Source organism: Sapajus apella, unplaced genomic scaffold (genome assembly GCF_009761245.1).
Source record: "Sapajus apella isolate SASKATOON/1434 unplaced genomic scaffold, GSC_monkey_1.0 scaffold73, whole genome shotgun sequence".
In the NCBI taxonomy this organism is placed as follows: domain Eukaryota; kingdom Metazoa; phylum Chordata; class Mammalia; order Primates; family Cebidae; genus Sapajus; species Sapajus apella.
Genome location: NW_022437013.1, coordinates 5,331,491 through 5,350,460, shown reverse-complemented (window position 1 = coordinate 5,350,460; position 18,970 = coordinate 5,331,491). Strand labels below are relative to the sequence as shown.

Sequence of the window (18,970 nt, the reverse complement as noted above, 5' to 3'; positions counted from 1 at the left end):
ACTTTTTTTTAAAATAAACTCAAGATTTTATTGTCTTCATAAAAGAAAAGATGACACTTATAACTGGATCACTTGGCTCTTTCTCTTCTTATCTTCTACCAGTTCAAAATTCTTGCATCTTTTAATAGCCAGCATTCTCTCAGATCTGCAGTTGGGCTTAACGCACTCAAGCCTTGGCACAATCTTCTTTGTAGTTTTAGCCTTTTTCTGGAAAATCGGCTTAGTTTGCCCACCATAGCCACTCTGCTTCCTGTCATAACGCTGCTTTCCCTGGGCACACAGAGGATCCTTGTCCTTCTTGTATTGTGTCACTTAGTGGGGTTGGTGCTTGCCACACTTCTTACAGAAAGTCCGGCGGGTTTTAGGAACGTTCACCATATTTGCATGAGCGCTATCGGCATGGAAAGCTGGGCTGAAACTTTTAGCCTCTAGTGATCCTCCTGCCTCAGCCTCCCAAAGTGCTGAGATTACAGTCACGAGCTACCACGGCTGGCTGATGCACACCATTTTTAATGGGTGCATATTATTCCGTTGTGTGGAAATACCATGTCGAGTTAAAAATCAGTATTTTAAAATGTAGAAAGCCCTTAAAATAATTCCATTTTACATTAGTATTGTTCTTTACTATTTTCAAAGTACTCTGCTTTAAATTTTCTCATCTAATTCTTAACATAGTGTTAGGGGATAGGGAATACATTATCCATACTACAAATAGAGCAATAGGGAACCAAGAAATATTACATAACTTGGCTAAGATTACTTAGTGGCAGAGTCAAGATTCCTAATCTTCCTTTTCTTGCCAGTGATCATAACATAATCAGGTTTACTGTGTGCCTGGGCGTGGTGGGAAACACTTAACATTGATTATTTTATTTAATCCTTCTAAGAAAACTGGGGAAGTACTAATAGTACTGGTACTATTAATAGTAGGTTGGGCAACAGAATTGAGGCTCAGAAAATTTAAGTGACTGAATGTGTTTTGCATGTGGTATATGTAGGATTTGATACAAAGTCTCTCTCACTCCAAAGCCCATGTTGCTAATCACTACCTCGTGTTGTTGAAATGAGTATTTTCTATCCAATTATTGTTTAAATCGTTAAAAGTATGAAAGCATCATATTTAAAATTCCATAAGTCTCAGTATACATGAATGAACACTGCTATGGTTTTATGCCAGTGTGTTTCTGTGGGTTTGCTGACTAGCATTGTATACCTATGTCCTTTGCTTTCTCTATGGGCCCTTTGTTGTGCCAGCCACACATGAGTTTGCCAGCTTTCTAGCTAAGCAGGGGCCAGCATGTTCTTCCTGGAGGCATGCCCAGTCACTATAGGAAAGGGGTATGACGTGTGCAGCAGGCTGCATGTCCTGTGCTGGGCAAAGGCTGGCAACTCCCATTGGGGTGGGGAAGGGACAGGATTCTCCACACGGTTCCCATGGTACACTTTACAAGAGGGAATGATACTACCACAGTGTTATGTCTGTCTCCTGGAATGCTTCATTTATATGTATCTCAGTTGACATGTGACTTGCTAAGTCCTGCTGCTGCAGCCTGTTGCTGGAAAGGCTGTCTCAGTGGAAAGCATGCATCCAGAGGGTGGAGCCAAAATAAGAAGGGGTTTCTACCTGGCCCACTACCACAGCAACCTTGGGCTTATTGTTCTTTTGATCTCTAGTATCTCCAACTCCTAGAATTCCAGCCTGGCAGCCTTCTGCCTCTGAAGGCCTCTTATTCTCCTTGCTCTTGGCTCTTCTTCTCTGTGAATGCTTATATAGCAACATCAGAGTTGTTTGTTGTATTGTGTCTGTACATGCAGTGCTATTATATATCTTGCTGAATCCAAGCCATTTTCTTTTGACTCATTTGGCTGATGTGAATGGTACTTTCCTGAAGAGCTATCTACTAGTGCCTTTGTCATCCAAGCCACAGAATTATTTTCGTTACTTAGTTTTGAATAAAACAGGTATATCCTTGGAGATGGTTTTGCGCTTATTATCCTGCTACTAACTTGGAAAAACGTTACATGTCTCAATCACCTTAGGGAACCTACCCAGTCCCAAAATGTAAACTAGTCTGCCTCACCAGATATTAACAAATAAGATTTCCTTTTGAAAATCTAAGGGATAGAATAAAGGACTGTGTTGCAGTGTAACCAGACCTCCCCTCACCCCCTAGTACCTCCAGCGCACCTCACGTATCACTAGTCGCTTCTCTTTTTTTTCCCCCTTGCCTGTTGTGTCAGTTTTTTTTTCTTTCAAATATCATTATAGATAATTTGGAACATATGCATAATATGGTTATTACTTAAGTTTATTAACTATTTATATATTTTATTCTATAGATTGTCAACTCATGGTTTCTGCTGAGTTTTGATGTATGGGTGTTTCCCTTGTTGATTTGTATGAGTTTTACATATATAAAGAGTCTTAATCCTTTATCACTTTTGCAGTAAATGTTTTACCCAGATTGTTTTTAACTTTTTGATGATGCTTTTGATATAGATTGGTTTTACATTTTTATTGGTCAAATTGATTTCCAAACCCACTTCAGGTCATGATAATTTCTTCTATTGCTTTTACACTTGAAAAGACATTTCCCATTCTGTTAGATAAATAATCTAGTTTTTAAATAGTTTTAAAAATATTTAACTTGTCAGTCCATCAAAAATTCATTTTGTGACTAGTATGAAGTAGAGCTATAGCTTATATTTTCCCCTAGACGGTCTTTAATTTGAGTACCATTTGTCAAATAACTATTTCCTTATGATTATCGCCATTATACTTTTAACATACATAAATTCTCATATATGCTAGGATTTATTTTTTCAGCTTGTATTATTCATTGATCTTTCTATTGAGTTTTCCACCAGTTTCATACCCTTATATTTGCAACAGCTAGTAAGCCAGATTTCCTTTGCTATCTCTGCTGCCTAGTACATTACTCACATTTTTTTTTTTCTTTGCTAGTCTCAACAATTTTTTCCTCCAAATGAACTTAGAATGTTTTTGTCAGTTTCTTCTCAAAATCCTATTCAGGATTTTGATAGGAATTACTATAAAACTAAAATTGGACATCATCACAACATTGAGTCTATCATCCAGGAAAATACATGATATATTAATCTATTCATTTTCTTTTATGTTCCTTAGTTGCTCACATGCATGCATATGTATCTCACATATTTCTCATCAAGATTATCCCTGAATAGTTTGTAGTTTATTATATTATTTCTTTATTATATTTTCAAACTAGTTATTACTGGTAGGCAGGAACATTTTTGATTTTGTGTGTCTATGCTTAACTCTCCTTTCTAATAGTTTTTCAGTTGCTTCTCTTGGATTATTTTGGAAATTAATCACATCAGCTCCCATATGATAACTTTATTTCCTTTTAAAGAACAAAACTGTTTTTGTTTTTGTTTTTTGTTTTTTATTTCAAACCTGATTGTATTGGCTAGAACTTTTGGGATAATGTTAAATAATAACGGTACTAGCAGGAGTCCTTGTCTTGCTTCTGATTTTAATGGAAATGTCTCTAGTGTTTCACTTAATAGAAATGTTTCTAATAGTTTATATTAGTTGGCTCTGATGTTGGCTGTTGGTTTAGGTTAGACTTTTTTTTTAATGTCAGAGAATTACCTTATTCTTAAATTATCAAATCCTTACAAAATTCAAGAATAGTTGCCTGGGTGCTGTGGCTCACGCCTGTAATCCCAGCACTTCAGGAGGCTGAGGCAGAAGGATCACTTGATGCCAGGAGTTTGAAACCAGCCAGGCCAACTTGTTGAAACCCCATCTCTACTAAAAATACAAAAAAAAAAAAATAGCTGAGCATGATGGTATGCACCTGTAATCCCAGCTATTCGAGAGACTGAGGCAGGCGAATTGCTAGAACCTGGGAGCTGGAGGTTGCAGTGAGCTGAGATTGTGCCACTGCATTCAACCTGGTCGACAGAGTTAGATTCTGTACCAAAAAACAGTAATAGTTGTTGAGTTTAGCTGATGTTTTCTAGGAATCTATTAAGAGGTTCATTTGTGTTTTCTACTTTGATCTCCCCATTTGGTACATTATAGATTTCCTAATATCAGTCTTCGTTAGATTTCTAAGATAAATCTTCCTTTTCTTTTGCGTGCTTGGGAGAGCCTCACATTTAGCTTCCATACTGTGAATTTGATTGATTTGCTCTCTGCTGTCTCCAATGTGAAATTTAATTATTTTGTTACAGTGTTAATTTCTCTATATTTCTTTATTGCTCTGTTGAGCTATTTAACCTAGCTTGTCTTTTCTTCTCAATGTTTTATTCTAGTGGCCTTCTATACTTGTTTCATAGAGTCTATGTTTTCTTGAATTCTATTGAGGATGTAAACAGTTTTGTAAAATATTTCTTCTGGTTTACACACAAAATTAAGGCATTTTTGCTTCCTCTAACTTGTCAGAGTGATATGCATTTTCTTTATGCTGCCAGAGATTTTTATACGAACCTTTTTTTTTTTGTAAAGCAACAGGGTCTTTCTCTGTTGCCCAGGCTGGCGTGCAGTGGCATGATCATAGCTCACGGCAGCCTCAAATTCCTGGGCTCAAGTGTTCCTCTCACCTCTGACTCCCAAAGTAGCTGGAACTACAGGCACACACCACCACGCTTGGCTAATGAAATATATATATGAAAAAAAATATTTTATATATATAGAAACAGGGTTTTGCTGTGTGGCTTAGTCTTGTAGTCCTGGCCTCAAGTGATACTCCCACCTTGGCTTCCTAGCGTTGGAAATACAGGCATGAGCTGCCATGTCTGGTCAGGTTTTTGGTATGTTTATGAATATTCAAAAGAGGATCTGTCTGTCATCAAATACAGGGTATATAGATTGCCTTTGACTATCCTCAAGCTCAGATTCTCTCTCATATTGGTTAGAACCCCTTTTCAGCTCCACTGTTGGCAGGCAGGTTGATACACATAGCTTTTAACCTGTTTGACAGTATCTGTCAGCTACTCATCTAATGGGTTCTGCTGGACCCATATAGAAGTGTCTACTCCTACTACAAGGTTCTCAGATACTTTGAACTAGATAAAATATGTGAAACAGCACAGCCTCCCACATGTGTTACTACCTGAGTGTTGCTTGTGAGAGTTCCCACTCATAGTACACAGTGTGCCAACACCAATTCTACCTTTTTGATTTTGGGGAATTAGAGTCTGCATATGCCAGTTGGCTGCTCGATGAATTGGCTGGATTTTTTTTTCTCATTTCAGCATTAGGCTTATTGTTAATGGAGATTTCTCCCAGATCCTGGTAATAAGTTGGCCATCAATCTAAGTTGGAATTTTATCTTCATAGGTATTTCAGTGGGAAATTGAGAGAAGTTATGATTGTGACTGCAAGCCAAGTGCTATTTTAAAGTAGAAATCCAGCATATATTTTGGATTAGGGGAGAGATTGGCAACCATTTTCTGTAAAGGGCCAGAGAATAAATATTTTAGACTTTGCAGGCCATATGATCTCTGTGTTTTAACTGCTTAACTGTTGTTGAAGCCTGAAAGCATCACAGAAAAATGCAAACAAATTAGTGTGGTTGTGTTCAAAAACTTTATTTACATAAACAAGAGGATCAGATGAAAAAGTTCTGGAGATGGCTGGCAGTCATGGTTGTACAACAGTGTGAATGTACTTAATGCCACTAAACTGTACGTTTAAAAAAGATGGAAAATTTTATGTTTATGTGTGTGTGTGTGTGTGTGTGTGTGTATAATCTCACCAATAAAGACACCAAAACAGAAGGACCATGTTTTGCTGACCCTGAGTTTAGAGGAATTGGATCTAGCATAGGCAGAGAGAGAGAGAGGAGAGGGGAGGAAATTACATATATACAATAGAACAGTGACTGTTAATAAGCTGGAAGGCAATGGGAGACATTTCTTGAGTATTTAAGAGGAATACCATAATGGGGATGGGGAGATCTTGGAAAGCTACAGTTAATCCTAGTGATGTCTTCTCATGGTCTTTATGGGTGGAGATACACAACAGTTCACATTCTCACTCTGACATAAGGATCAGAGCAGGGATTTTCTACTTCTCTAGAGGCTTGAGAAACCTCTGCAGTTGTCAGAAGTGTTCATATCAGAAACAACTTAAAAGCTAACCAGTCATTTCTTTTGCTTATAATACAAATGGTGACTAGTGATGGTAGTTTATCTGATCTCTTCCCAATACTAGAAGATCCTAGCTTTTTCATTATTAATCACAACAAACTTAATAAAAGAGCAATCATCAGTCTGAGTCAACTGTTTCTACAGCCTCCAGGCTGAGATTCTTCCTTATCAGGTAGAGACATGGGCTCTTTGCATCTGGAAACAATGTGGCCCTCATGACCCTAAGTCATTTTTCTCTCAGTGGGGTGCAGAGAATATTCCTTACTTCCCAGCTCTAGCCTCAGCATCCCTTAGCTTTACCAAGCCTGGAAAAGGACTAAATTCTAAACTTGGTCTCCCATCTGCCCAGGGGAAACAGATCTCTGGCGTGTTTAGTGTTGTTCTTGGAGCAGAGTTAGCATATAAAGGTCCAATTTCTTCCCTCTTCTGAGGACAAAGGAAAGCTAAGATCTCTTCATCACAGCTGATACGTGGGGCTAGCAACTAAAGAAACCAGCAGTCCTGAGAATTTCAGACCTGTGGGAGAAGCCTTGGATAGCATGGCATGGTTCAGAGTTTCCTAGTCTTTCCATCGGGTCTGGTGAAAGGAAGGTGTCATCATCACACATTAGAGAACACTCATTCGCTCTTCTCTGTCTCCATTGATCCCACCACCACAGAGAGCTCTGAAATGCAATCAGCCTCTGAGTTTTCAGTTTGCTCTTTGGTGTCTTAATTGCTAGTTTCACAAGAATTTCACAATGGGCTGGGGGCCTCTTGGAGAAACTAGCCTTTTGAGACTTTCTCTGAGTTGGGCTATCTTTTTTGTTGTTGTTTTGAAACTGTCTCACTCTGTTGCCAAGGCTGGAGTGCAGTGGCGTGATCATGACTCACTGCAGCCTCGACCTCTGAGTTGGGATATCTTGAAGGAATATATGAAGGAAAAGGGAATAGAGATTAAGGTTTCCCAAGCTTTGGGTTGTAATCAGACAGTTTAGCTGTCTTCTGAATACCCAAAACTTAATGTGCCTGGTTATCCATGTGTATGTAGCAAGGGTGGGGGAACTCATGGAGTGAGTCACTGAGTGATATGGTTTAAATGGCAGGGAAATCTTCCCTCACTCTGTCTTGGGTAAGAAAAGTGCATAGCAGAGTACTGACACATATCCTCTGCTCCAGAAAGTGTATAGTACCCCTCTGCTCCCCACTGAAACCCTAAAGTTGCTCATCTTCATGCGTGCATGGAGAGGAGTGGATCTGTGATGCAAGTGGGATTATTTGATTATATCTGCTGACTCAGTCTAAAGAAGCTTTTGAAGCAGATGAGATGAAATTTCATCTGTGCTGCAGAGAGCAGGAGGTGCATTGCTGGATGGAGAGAGGCCTGTAGGCTGGATGTAAGCCAAGGTAGATGAGGCAAGCATGGGGGTGGGCATGAGGAATTAGTGTAGCCTGACACATGATCTTGGCGTTACAAGAGTGATATCCTGTTGGCGTTTGGGCCACATGATATTATGGCAGTGCAACAGCCCCATGGCCCTTTCTTTTTCTAGATTTTATTTATGATACTCAGATTTTTAAACAGCATGACTTTCCCCAGGGAGAAATTCAGACCTCAGATCTCTAGGATTGCTCTGAGGTCATGAGATAGACTCAGTTTGAACCTGTTCAGTTTAAATGTCATGGAATGATTTTACCATCTCAGTACCCCCTTTCCCAGTGCTCATCAGGTCAGCTGCTCTGGAACCTGAGGGATTCTAAACTGAGACTTAGTTAAGGGTCATATGAAATTTAAAAGGGGCAGTCTTTTGGCACCTTCAACTCAGAGGTGGCTGCTTTTTGGCTTAGCATTGGACTCATTACTGAAAAAGAGATTTAGGAGGTTGTCTCTGACCTGAGCAGCCTTATTAAGACTCAGTTATTGGCAAGGGAGTGAAGGCTTTGCATATGAATGCTGCAGATTTAAACGGGAAAGAGGAAACCACAAAACGTAAAGAGCAATTCAGGAGACCAGTTTCCCTTTTTTATGCAGAATGCTGCTCAGGTGTCTGCTTTCCTAGGAGCCACCTTATTGTCAGATTCTGCCTTCTATGTGTATTCTTTACTTAATGCTTAGAAGAGGGAAGACGTTTTTGGGTTCACAGGTCTCTCTTCCCATTCCACAGGCAATAGAAGCTGCCTGCGTTTACATATACTCAGTTTTATTTTCTCCAAGTCTCCCAGAAGTTCTCTTTGAAAGTTCCCAGAGCAGGAACTGCTTTTATTTTTATTTTTTCTTCCTCCTAGACTTTAAGCATGTGTTTAGAGGAACGTCATCACTGGGTAAAAGAAAACCTAAAGATTCAGGTAACTTTTTCTATCTGCAGAAACACGGAAAGCAGTACTCAGCAAAGGAATGAGGACTGATCATTTTGGGCCTATTTTTACTTTATGGAATCCAAGTGAAGAATCTACTGTGCTATATATTGGGCAAAAGCAATTCCAAAGGGAAAAAAAGCAGTATGGCATAATAGATAAGATTTGGGCAAATTAGGTAGGAGTTGTGCAGTTGGTAATGAAGAGGCAGAAATGTTTCTTTCTCATTAGGAAGTAATCCATGTTAATTGTAAGGGAAAGAAATAAAATATTACAGAGGTCGGACACAGTGGCTCAGGCCTCTAATCCCAGCACTTTGGGAGGCTGAGGCAGACGGATCATGAGGTCAGGAGTTCGAGACCAGCCTGACCGACATGGTGAAACCCTGTCTCTACTAAAAATACAAAAATTAGCCAGGCATGGTGGTGCACGCCTGTAATCCCAGCTACTCAGGAGGCTGAGGCAGGAGAATCGCTTGAACCCAGGAGGCAGAGGTTGCAGTAAGCCGAGATTGCACCACTGCACTCCAGCCTGGACAACAAGAATGAGATGCCATCTAAAAAAAAAAAAATTACAGAGAGCAATAAAGAAGACAATAATAATAACTGATAATTCCTGTTAATATGTTGGTATAATTTCTTCTTAGTCTTCTGTAGGTATATATCCATTTTTAGAAACAAAATAAAGATCATTCTACATATGATACTTTGTAATATGTAAAAAGCTAATATAGCATGATTATTTACCCATCTAATTAAGTATTCTTAACATGATTTCTGATGGCTACATAGTATTCCATTATTTGGATCAGCGTAATATAATGTATTTAAACAGTGTTCTGTTAAATTCAGCATTTAACTTACTGGATAGACATGTTTTGAAGGGATCATGTTTGTACATGTTTTGAAATAGTACAGTGGAATTAGAGTTATAGTTGTGGTTCTGCTTAATTCTTAGCTCTGTGATCCTGAGTGAAGATTAAAGTCTTAGCTTCCATTTCCTCATTTGTAAAGGAATGCTATTAATAGCAATACCCTCTTCAGTAATAGTGTTGATTAGATGAGATGACCCATGTAAATTTCTTAGCATGAAATCTAACATATACCAGGTACTCAATAATTGTTAGTAGTAACGTATACCATTATCCTTGTCTTGACGCTTTGTCATCTGTGTACTCACTGTTAGAATTTGGGTTTCAAGGAAAGAAAATTGCTTTCATTCAGATAAGTAAAATTTCAGAATGAAAATTACCTTCAGATAACTAGGCTCTTTTACCAGTTGAGTACCTTCCAGATAGGGGCTTTTGCCAACCTCCTGAATTTCACAGGGAAAAAAAAAAAATTCTGCAGCTCTGTGGTTGTGCAGCCCCATTTGGTTCAGAAGAAGGAAGTGGGAAACCACCAGCTACAGCCAGGGAATAATCTTTGTGTCCACAGGCAAAGCCAGCCAAGCCTTCCTGTTCTACTTATCTGCTTTCTATTTTTTCATTTACTTGCTTGTTTTTTTATGTTCTGACTTTTATTCTGAAAAATTTAAACATATGGAAAAGTGAACAGCGCAGTACATGGAACGCTTGTGTGGCTTCCGCTTAGATTCAGCAGTTGTCCTACTCTCTTGTATGTGAATTCAGAAATGCAAGGTTCTAACTGCACTCCCTGCCACAAGACAGACAGGATTGTGCTACAGGACCTCACTAAGTAGGAAAAAAATGTTTACCCTCTTAGACCCAAGGGTGTGTAGAAACAGAAAGTCAATGTGGAAGGACTCTGGACTATGAGATGGTAGAAATATATATATATATTTTTGAGATGGCGTCTCGCTCTATGCCCAGACTAGAGAGCAGTGGCACAATCTTGGCTGACTTCAACCCATATTCCAGTGATTCTTCTGCCTCAGCCTCCTGAGTAGCTGGGATTACAGACACACGCCACCACAACCAGCTAATTTTTATATTTTTAGTAGAAATGGGATTTCACCATGTTGGCCAGGTGGTCTCCAACTCCTGACCTCAAGTGATCTGCCTGCCTCGGCCTCCAAAAGTACTGAGATTACAGGTGTAAGCCACTGTGCTCAGCTAGATCTTTTGTTTTCGCAATACAAATCACTGAAAGTAAATCTTAATGTCTGGCTGAAGGAAAAAAGTAGATCCAGATGTCCATCAATATGACAATGGGTAACTAACTTGTGGTATATTCATAAAAGTGAATAATATCCACCAGTGAAAAACGAAGTAGAGCTACATGTATAAACATGGATAATTAGAAGTTAAGTGAAAAATGTAATTTGCAGAATGATTTCTCTATCTCTATATAATGTATCATTTATTTAAGGGTATAAACATGAGACAACACTATATATATATGATTCCTGGATACATACGAACATAAAAAATGTATAAAAACATGGGCCACAAGGAAGTTATCTACTTTAGAATAGAGGTTCCCCCTGGTGAGGTTGGGGGAGATGAATGGTATTCAGGAAGGGTATATAGAGGACAACTGAATCAGTAATATTCAAATTTATTAAAGCTGTATGGTAGGTGCAGAGGTGCTCATTTTTTAAAATACTTTTCTATATGTTTAAAACTTTTAGTGTAAAGAAAAAACTAGGGGAAAAGACATTGTTTAAAAGGCTCAGGATCCTAGATCACTTATTTTGTGAGTGTGAAAGCTGAGACTGGAAGACTTCAGTGTTTCGCTTCTCATATATATTTTTGAATTTTGTTCAGTTATCATACAGCCTAATTGGCTTTTTTGGGAATAAAGTTTTATGAATCTTAAGATATGTATAGATTATTACAATTACCACCACAGTCAGGGTTTAGAACTGTTCCATCACTTATAAAAACTTCTCATACTGTCCCTTTAGTGTGACACCCAGATTTCTAAACCCTGGCAACCATTTACCAGTTCTGCATCACTATAGTTTTGTCCTTTGGAGAATATCATACAAATGGAACCTTACAGTATGTAACCTTAAGAGAATGGCTTTGTTTACTTAGCATAATGCCTTTGAGATTCATCTGAGTCATTCCATGTATCAATTGCTTATTCCTTTTTATTTCTGAGTGGTTTTCCATGGTCTGTAGGTATCATAGTTTGTTTATCCATTCAGCCATTTAAGGGTACCTGGACTGCTTCCAGATTTTGGCTATTATGAATAGAGTTGCTGTGAACATTGGTGTAGAGAGTTTCATGTAAATGTAAATTTTCATCTTAGTAGGGAGCCAGGAGCAGAATTATTGGGTTGTAGGATGAGTACGTTTAACTTCTAAAAGATTTTTTTCCTTTTTTTAAAAAAAAAAATCCTTTATAAGATACCATCAAACTGTTTTCCAAAGCAGTACTTTTACATTTACATTCCCATCAACAGTGTATGAGAATTCTGGTTTCTCCACATTGCTATTATCTTTTTTTAATTATTACTATAGCAACTCAGGTGAGAAGTGGAATCTGAATGTCATTTTAGTTTGCATTTCTCTAGTGGTAGGGAACATATTTTATCTGCTTATTTGCCATGAAAACAGCAACATGTTCACTGACAACTTCTTTTGGTGAAGTGTCTGTTCATGTTTTTTTTAGCCCATTTTTAAATTGTGTTGTATGTTTTCTTATTATTGAATTTGAGGGTTCTTTATATATTCTGAATAAAAGTTCTTTGTTGGAGATGTGATTTGCAAATATTTTCTCCGATGGTGTATGTTATATAGCTTGTCTTTTCCTTGTCTTAAAAATGTCTTTCACAGATCAAAAGTTTTTCATTTTGATTAATGTCAGCTTACATTTTTTTCTTTTATATTTGTGTTTTGGTGTCATGTCTAAGAGCTGTTTGCTTAACTGAAGATCACAGAATTTTTCCTACATTTCATTCCAAGAGTTTTATAGTTTTATATTTTCTATTTAGATTTATAACCTAGCTTTTATATGAGGGGTGAGGTGTAGGTTAATTTTGTTATTTTACATATGAAGTCCAATTGCTTCAACCCCATTTACACTATTTTCAAAAATCAAATGATCATATTTGTGTGGGTCTAATTCTAGACTATTGTGTTTTATTGATTGATAGGTCTATTCTTGGGCAATACTCCATTGTTTTGATTGCTGTAACTTTGTAGTAAGCCTTAAAATCAGGTAATATGACTCCTTCATCTGTCTGCTTCTTTTACAGAATTATTTTAGCTATTCCTATTTCTTTGACTTTCCATATATATTTTAGAGTCAGTCTATCTATAAAATATCCTGTGGGATTTGGATCAGAATTGCTTTGAATCTACAGGTCATGGTGACAACTGACATTTTTCCTATGTTGAGCCTTTCAGTCCTTGAACATAGTATGTCTTTCCATTTATTTATGTCTTCTTTTAGTTTATCAGCATTTTGCTATTCTCAGCATATGGATCCTGTAAATATTTTGTTAGAAAACATTTCAGTTTTTTTGAAATATTGGTTTCAAAAAATGTGGTTTTCAGTTGTACACTGTTGGTGTGTTGAAGAGGTTGATTTTTGTGTATTGACATTGTATTTTGTGACTTTTTACAACCAATGTATTTTTTAGAAGCTTTTTTGTAGATTCTTTGGTATTTTCCATAAATATAATCATGCCCATTGCAAATAAGGACAGTTTTACTTTTTCCTTTTCAATCTCTATTATTTTTGTTGCCTGATTTGTTCACTAAAGCTGCCAGTCTAATAGTGGTGGTGAGAATGGACATCCTTGTCATGTTTCTAATGTTGTGTGGGGGAACATTCATGTTTCTAATGTTGTGTGGGGGAACATAATGTAATACTTAATGGGGAAAGACTGTTCCCCATTAAGTATTACATTAGGCATAGTATTTTTAGGTGCCCTTTATCAGGTTGAGGAAGCTTCCTACTATTCCTAGTTTGATGATAATTTTTATCATGAATATTGAATTTTGACAAAATACCCTTTTTGTATCAGTTGATATGATCATATAGTTTTAGTCTGTTTTTTAGTCTTTTCAGCACTGATTGGTGAATTATGTTAATTGAATTTCAAATATTGAACTAATCTTGTATTATTAGGACAGAACCCACTTGATCATGAATTATTCTTTTTATATTGCTACTTTAGATTTGCCAATATTTTACTGAGGATTTTTGTGTCTGTGTTCATGAGGAATATTGGTCTTGGTTTCCTCCCCTCCCTTCCTCCCTCTTCTTCTTCCTGCTTACTTCTTCTTCCCTCATCTTTTTCCTCTATTTTCTTCTCTTCCTTTCCTTCCTCCCTACTACTCACCTCCCCTAGTTTTGGTATCCGGGTAATATAGTGATGGACTATTCTGTTTCATTGATTGATGTGTTTATTCTTTCCCCTCTTCAACTCAAAATTAGAAGTGTTTTCTGTCTCTTTTATTTTCTGGACAAGATTGTTTAAATATTTGGTAGAATTGGTCACTAAAACTATCTGAGCCTGGAGATTTCGTATTCAGATGATTTTAACTATGAATTCAATTTAATAGAATTATTCAGGTTGTTTTTTTCATCTGGGGTGAGTTTTGGAGTTTGTGGTTTTTGTAGAATTTATCCATTTCATCTAAGTTGTCAAATTTATGTGCATAGATTTGGTTGGAGTATTCTTTTATTATATTTTTAATCACTAGGGTTCTAATCCCCTTTCATTGCTGATATTGTTAACTTTTTCCCTTCTTTATTTTTATGCATGCCATTTTACCTAGAGGTTTATAAATTGTATTGACTTTTTTCAAAGACAAACTTTTGGTTTTATTGATTGTTCTCTCTCTCTGTCTTTTTTTTTTTTTTTTTGACACAGGGTCTCACTCTGTCACCCAAACTGGAGTGTAGTGGCATGCTCATGGCTCACTGCAGCCTCGACCTCCTGGGCCCAAGTGATTTTCCCACCTCAGCCTTCCATGCAGCTGGGACTACAGGCTTGCACCACTACGCCCAACTAATTTTTAAAATTTTTTTGTAGAGACGAGGTTTCACCATGTTGCCCAGGTTGGTCTTAAATTCCTGGGCTCAAGTGATTCCCCCACCTTGGCTTCCCAAAGCGCTGGGATTACAGGCATGAGGCACTGTGCCCTGCCTCTCGATTGTTTTTCTTTTCCATTTCATTGATCTCTGCTCTTTATTATTTCATTTCTTCTTCTTGCCTTGGATTTATTTTGCTCTTCTTTTTTGAATTCTTAAGGTGGGGACTTAGATTGCTAATTTGAGACCAATGCCTAATCTAAGAATTTCAGGCAAGGCACAGTGGCTCACAACTGTAATCATAGTACTTTGGAAGGCCAATGTGGGTATATTGCTTAAGGCCAGGAGTTCGAGACCAGCCTAGCCAACATGGTTAAACCCTGTCTCTACAAAAAATACCGCCCCCCAAAATTAACCACACATGGTGGTGAGTACCTGTAATCCCCTACTTGGGAGGCTGAGGCAGGAGAATCACTTGAACCCATGAGATGGACGTTGCAGTGTGCCAAGATCCTGCCACTGCACTCCAGCCTGGGTGACAGTGAGATTCTGTCTTAAAAAGAATTTCCCGTTACTAGCATCTTACACATTTTGATACATTATATTTAAATTTTTGTTCAATTCAAAATATTTTATAATTTCCTTTCAGAATTGTTCTCTATGAATTTGCCTTTCTAGCCATCCAGAGAGCTTGTCATCGGTTCCATATCTTTTTGTTCCTGGTTGTTCCTCAAGTACTAAATTGAAATAGAATTCATCTCATGAAGGATTATAATAGCTTCATTTGTTATGAATAATGTGATATTCATTTACATTGATCTATTAAGGATAATACAGCCACTGTGTATTGAGTGCTTATTATATCCTAGGCACTACATTGATCACTTTACATTGCCTTCTTTTATTAAATTCTCTATGTAACTCTTTCAATAGGTACGGTTATTAGCTCCATTAACAACTGTGAGGAAATTGACACATATTTTAAGTAATTTGTCCATAGTCGCTTGGCCAGTAAATGGTAGAGATGGGATTTGAATGTAGATTTGATTGCAAACCCCCTTAACCATTCTTGCCTTCTCATAAAAATCTTAGCTTTTTTTTTTTTTTTTTTTGAGACGAAGTCTTGCTGTGTCCCTAAGCTGGAGTGCAGTGGCGCCATCTCGGCTCAGTACAACCTCCGCCTCCCAGGTTCAAGCGATTCTCTTGCCTCAGCCTCCTGAGTAACTGGAACTACAGGCGTGCCACCACGCCCAGCTTATTTTTGTATTTTTAGTAGAGACCGGGTTTTACCATGTTGGCCAGGATGGTCTCGATCTCTTGACCTCGTGATCCGCCCGCCTAAGCCTCCCAAAGTATTGGGATTACAGGCATGAGCCACCGAGCCCAGCCAAAACCTATTAGCTTTTTGAGGGCAGATACTGTGTCTTACTTATACTGATCTTCTTTTCCCTATAGTAACTGCAACAACATTAGTCACACAGTAATGAATTGACTAATGTTTGTGGAACTAAATTCAATGAAATTAACTGATCTAGAAGAGAATCAAAACCATGATGCTTGCCATATTGCCTCAGATTCTTATTAGCTAAGCGGACTCGGTATAGCATCCTATACAAAACCAAAAAAGCTTATAGGAAATATTTGTGACAGTAGTAATGGGTATCTTATGTTCTTTTGTGATGATCAGTCAGATGTGGCCACAAGAATAGACAGAGGAGAGGGTAAGGAAAAAACAAAATTTATTATACTCACAGGTCCTAGAGACAGGAGGCCCCAGATACTAGGCAAGGTCACTTAGGAAAGACATTAGGGTGGTCAGGAGGCAGGAGATAGGAGCAAGGAGGAAGTTTTAGGCCACTGCCTTTATTGAGGTTTCCACAGGAAAAGCAAGGCAGCACAGGGTGAATAGTTAAGGATTGGCTAGTTTGAATACTTTCAGCAGACCTCTAAGCTGTAGGGGTGCACCCTGGTTGCCTGGTATCTGGCTCTGAGGTGATTAAAGAAGAGGAGCTATGCCAGATAGAGAAGTTTGGATTGGTTAGTTTGCATCTCAAAGGCATGTTTCTGGCTGAGTCCTTGCTGTTTCTAAGAATTGGCTGGAGACTGGGGGTGGGGAGGGGAGCGGGCAGGTTGTCTCTGGCCAGAAAGGTTTTTAAAGATATCAAAATATCACAATATACAGAAAAGAAAATGTATGGTATATATCAAGCAATTCAACTTTTTCTTGTAATGTCATGACTTTTCTGTTTCTTGGGAGTACTTCCAGCATGACTAGTGGCACTTCATCTGGATCCCCTGGTGTTATTCAAGGGTTACGGTATCATACTAAACAGGATGGAAAATATGAGAAAAGGATTGACCCTTGAACAAGATGGGTTTGAGCTGTGCAGGTTCACTTAGAAGCAGATTTTTTAAATAAATATATTGGAAAAAGGTTTGGACATTTTTGACAGTTTGAAAAAGTTTGCAGGCAAATCTCATAGCTTAGAAATAATGAAAAATATTAAGTAAAAGTTAAGCATGTCATAAATGAATAAATATATGTAGACACTAGTGTATTTTATTATTTACTACCATAAAATATACACAATCTATTATAAAAAGTTAAAGTTTATCAAAGCTTATGCATACACTTATAGACTGTACATTGTGCCATCATAATCGAGAGATGTAAACAGATATAAAGGTGCAGTATTAAAGCCTAACTGCATAAAATTAACTGTAGTACACACTGTACTCCTGTAATCATTTTATAGCCACCTCTTGCGGTGAACTCAGGTGTTGTCAGTATCTCTTAGAATGCCCTGTGCCCCTAATCATCTCTAAATGAGCTGTTCTTTCTACAGTAAATGGATCCCAATAAAAAGTGATCCTTGTGGTTGTCGCATTTTTCATCGAGTTTAGTGCAATACCATAAATGTTGAATAACACCAGAGGATCCATACAAAGCGCACTAGTGATGCTGAAGTGCTCCCAAGAAGCAGAGAAAAGTTGAGACATACAAGAAAAAGTTGAATTGCTTGATATGCATCGTAGATTGAGGTCGGCAGCTGTAGTTGCCCACTATTTTAGATGGACGATTCATCTTGTGAACAAATGATGCAAACGTGTGGTATTGATAAATGTAGTACAGTACTCTAAATGTATTTTCTCTTCCTCATGACTTTCTAAATATTTTCTCTGTGAGAATATAATATATAATACATATACAAAATTTGTGTTAATTGATCTCAGTAAGGCTTCTGGTCAACAGTAGGCTATTGATATTAAGTTTTAGAGGAGTTAAATGCTATAGACAGATTTTAGACTGCTCAGGAAGTCAGTGTCCCTAACCTCTACATTGTTCAAAGATCAACTATACAGTTGATTTATAAGTATATATAATACAATGACCAAGACTCTGAGCTGGCAAGGAGGTTTATAAGTATGACTAACCAACAAATATAAGTCTGTCCCCAAGCTCTACTTTTCTGTTCTGGCCTTCAGTCTGTCCTTCTGCTTTCTCTAGACCTCTTTCTAATACTTTGAATTTTTTAAACAATTTGTCTCTTATATGATTTTTTTCTATTCCTTTTTCCCTTCCCTTCCCTTACTTCCCCTCCCCTCCCCTCCCCTTCCTGTCCCTCCCTGCCCCTCCCTCTTGCCTCCCTCCCTCCCTCCTTCCCTTCCTTCCTTCCTTCCTTCCTTCCTTCCTTCCTTCCTTCCATCCATCCATCTTGAAACGTTAGGTGAGTTCTTCCCCATTTATTTAACGAACATTTTATATGAGTCTTACTACATGCCATGTACATTATAATTCATTTTATAAATGTAATTCCCTGTGACAGTCCTATGAGTTGGATGCTATTATGGTTCCCATTGCACAGATGAGGGAACTGCCTCAGAGAACTTTCTAGTGGCCTTATAGCCATATGCCATACCCAGTGCAAACTTTTGTGGCAGCCTGGAGGTAGTTATAAAGTTAAAACAAAAGCCACTGCTTCTGAGTTGGTCAGGCATTTACCTGTAGAGCTGTGCTTTGTCTGTAAAGGTCAATGTAGTTGTGTGATCAGGATAATGGCCGCAGAACACACAAGGGGTTTAGGCCTGACCTTCCTTGCCCCATTGGTACTCAATAACTTTTTCCTGCCTGGCATGCAGTCTGATACATGCACATATAGAGAAAATCACAGACACACACATATACACACACAGAGAGAGAACATAGGTAACATTCATGCCACGGATTTAATGCAGAGTACAAAAGCAAAAACACAAAGTTGAAACGTGGCGACATCTGAATGTGACTTTAGCCTCTGCCACTTATTATCTGTTTGATCTTGAGAAGATCACTTAATTACTTGGAACTTTGGTTTTCTCCGCTGTAAAATGAAAAAGATGATGGTGGTTATAATAAAAAGTCTGATGATTGAATGAGATGATGTATTTGAATCTGTAGCTCAGTGATTTGCACATAGAAATGCTTAGAAATGTTTGTGATTATTAATATGTAAGGCTTTTTTATATATTAAAGATAATTCACCCTCTAGCATATATAT

General features: G+C 37.9%; 1 protein-coding gene and 1 pseudogene across 14 annotated transcripts in view; one reads left to right on the top strand and one right to left on the bottom strand.

Annotated features, from left to right (window-relative positions):
- Positions 1-18,970, top strand: part of TMEM164 (transmembrane protein 164) — a 169,117-nt gene that overhangs the window by 78,771 nt on the left and 71,376 nt on the right. Inside the window, exon 1 of one of the 14 annotated variants that reach the window (XM_032250956.1) lies at positions 10,522-12,608. The exons of the other annotated variants lie outside the window; for them this stretch is intronic. The gene's annotated coding sequence lies outside the window, so the exon portion shown is untranslated. Of the gene's footprint in view, positions 1-10,521; positions 12,609-18,970 lie in introns of those variants that run through there. 14 annotated transcript variants of the gene reach the window in all.
- On the bottom strand, positions 58-378 carry LOC116531916 (annotated as a pseudogene).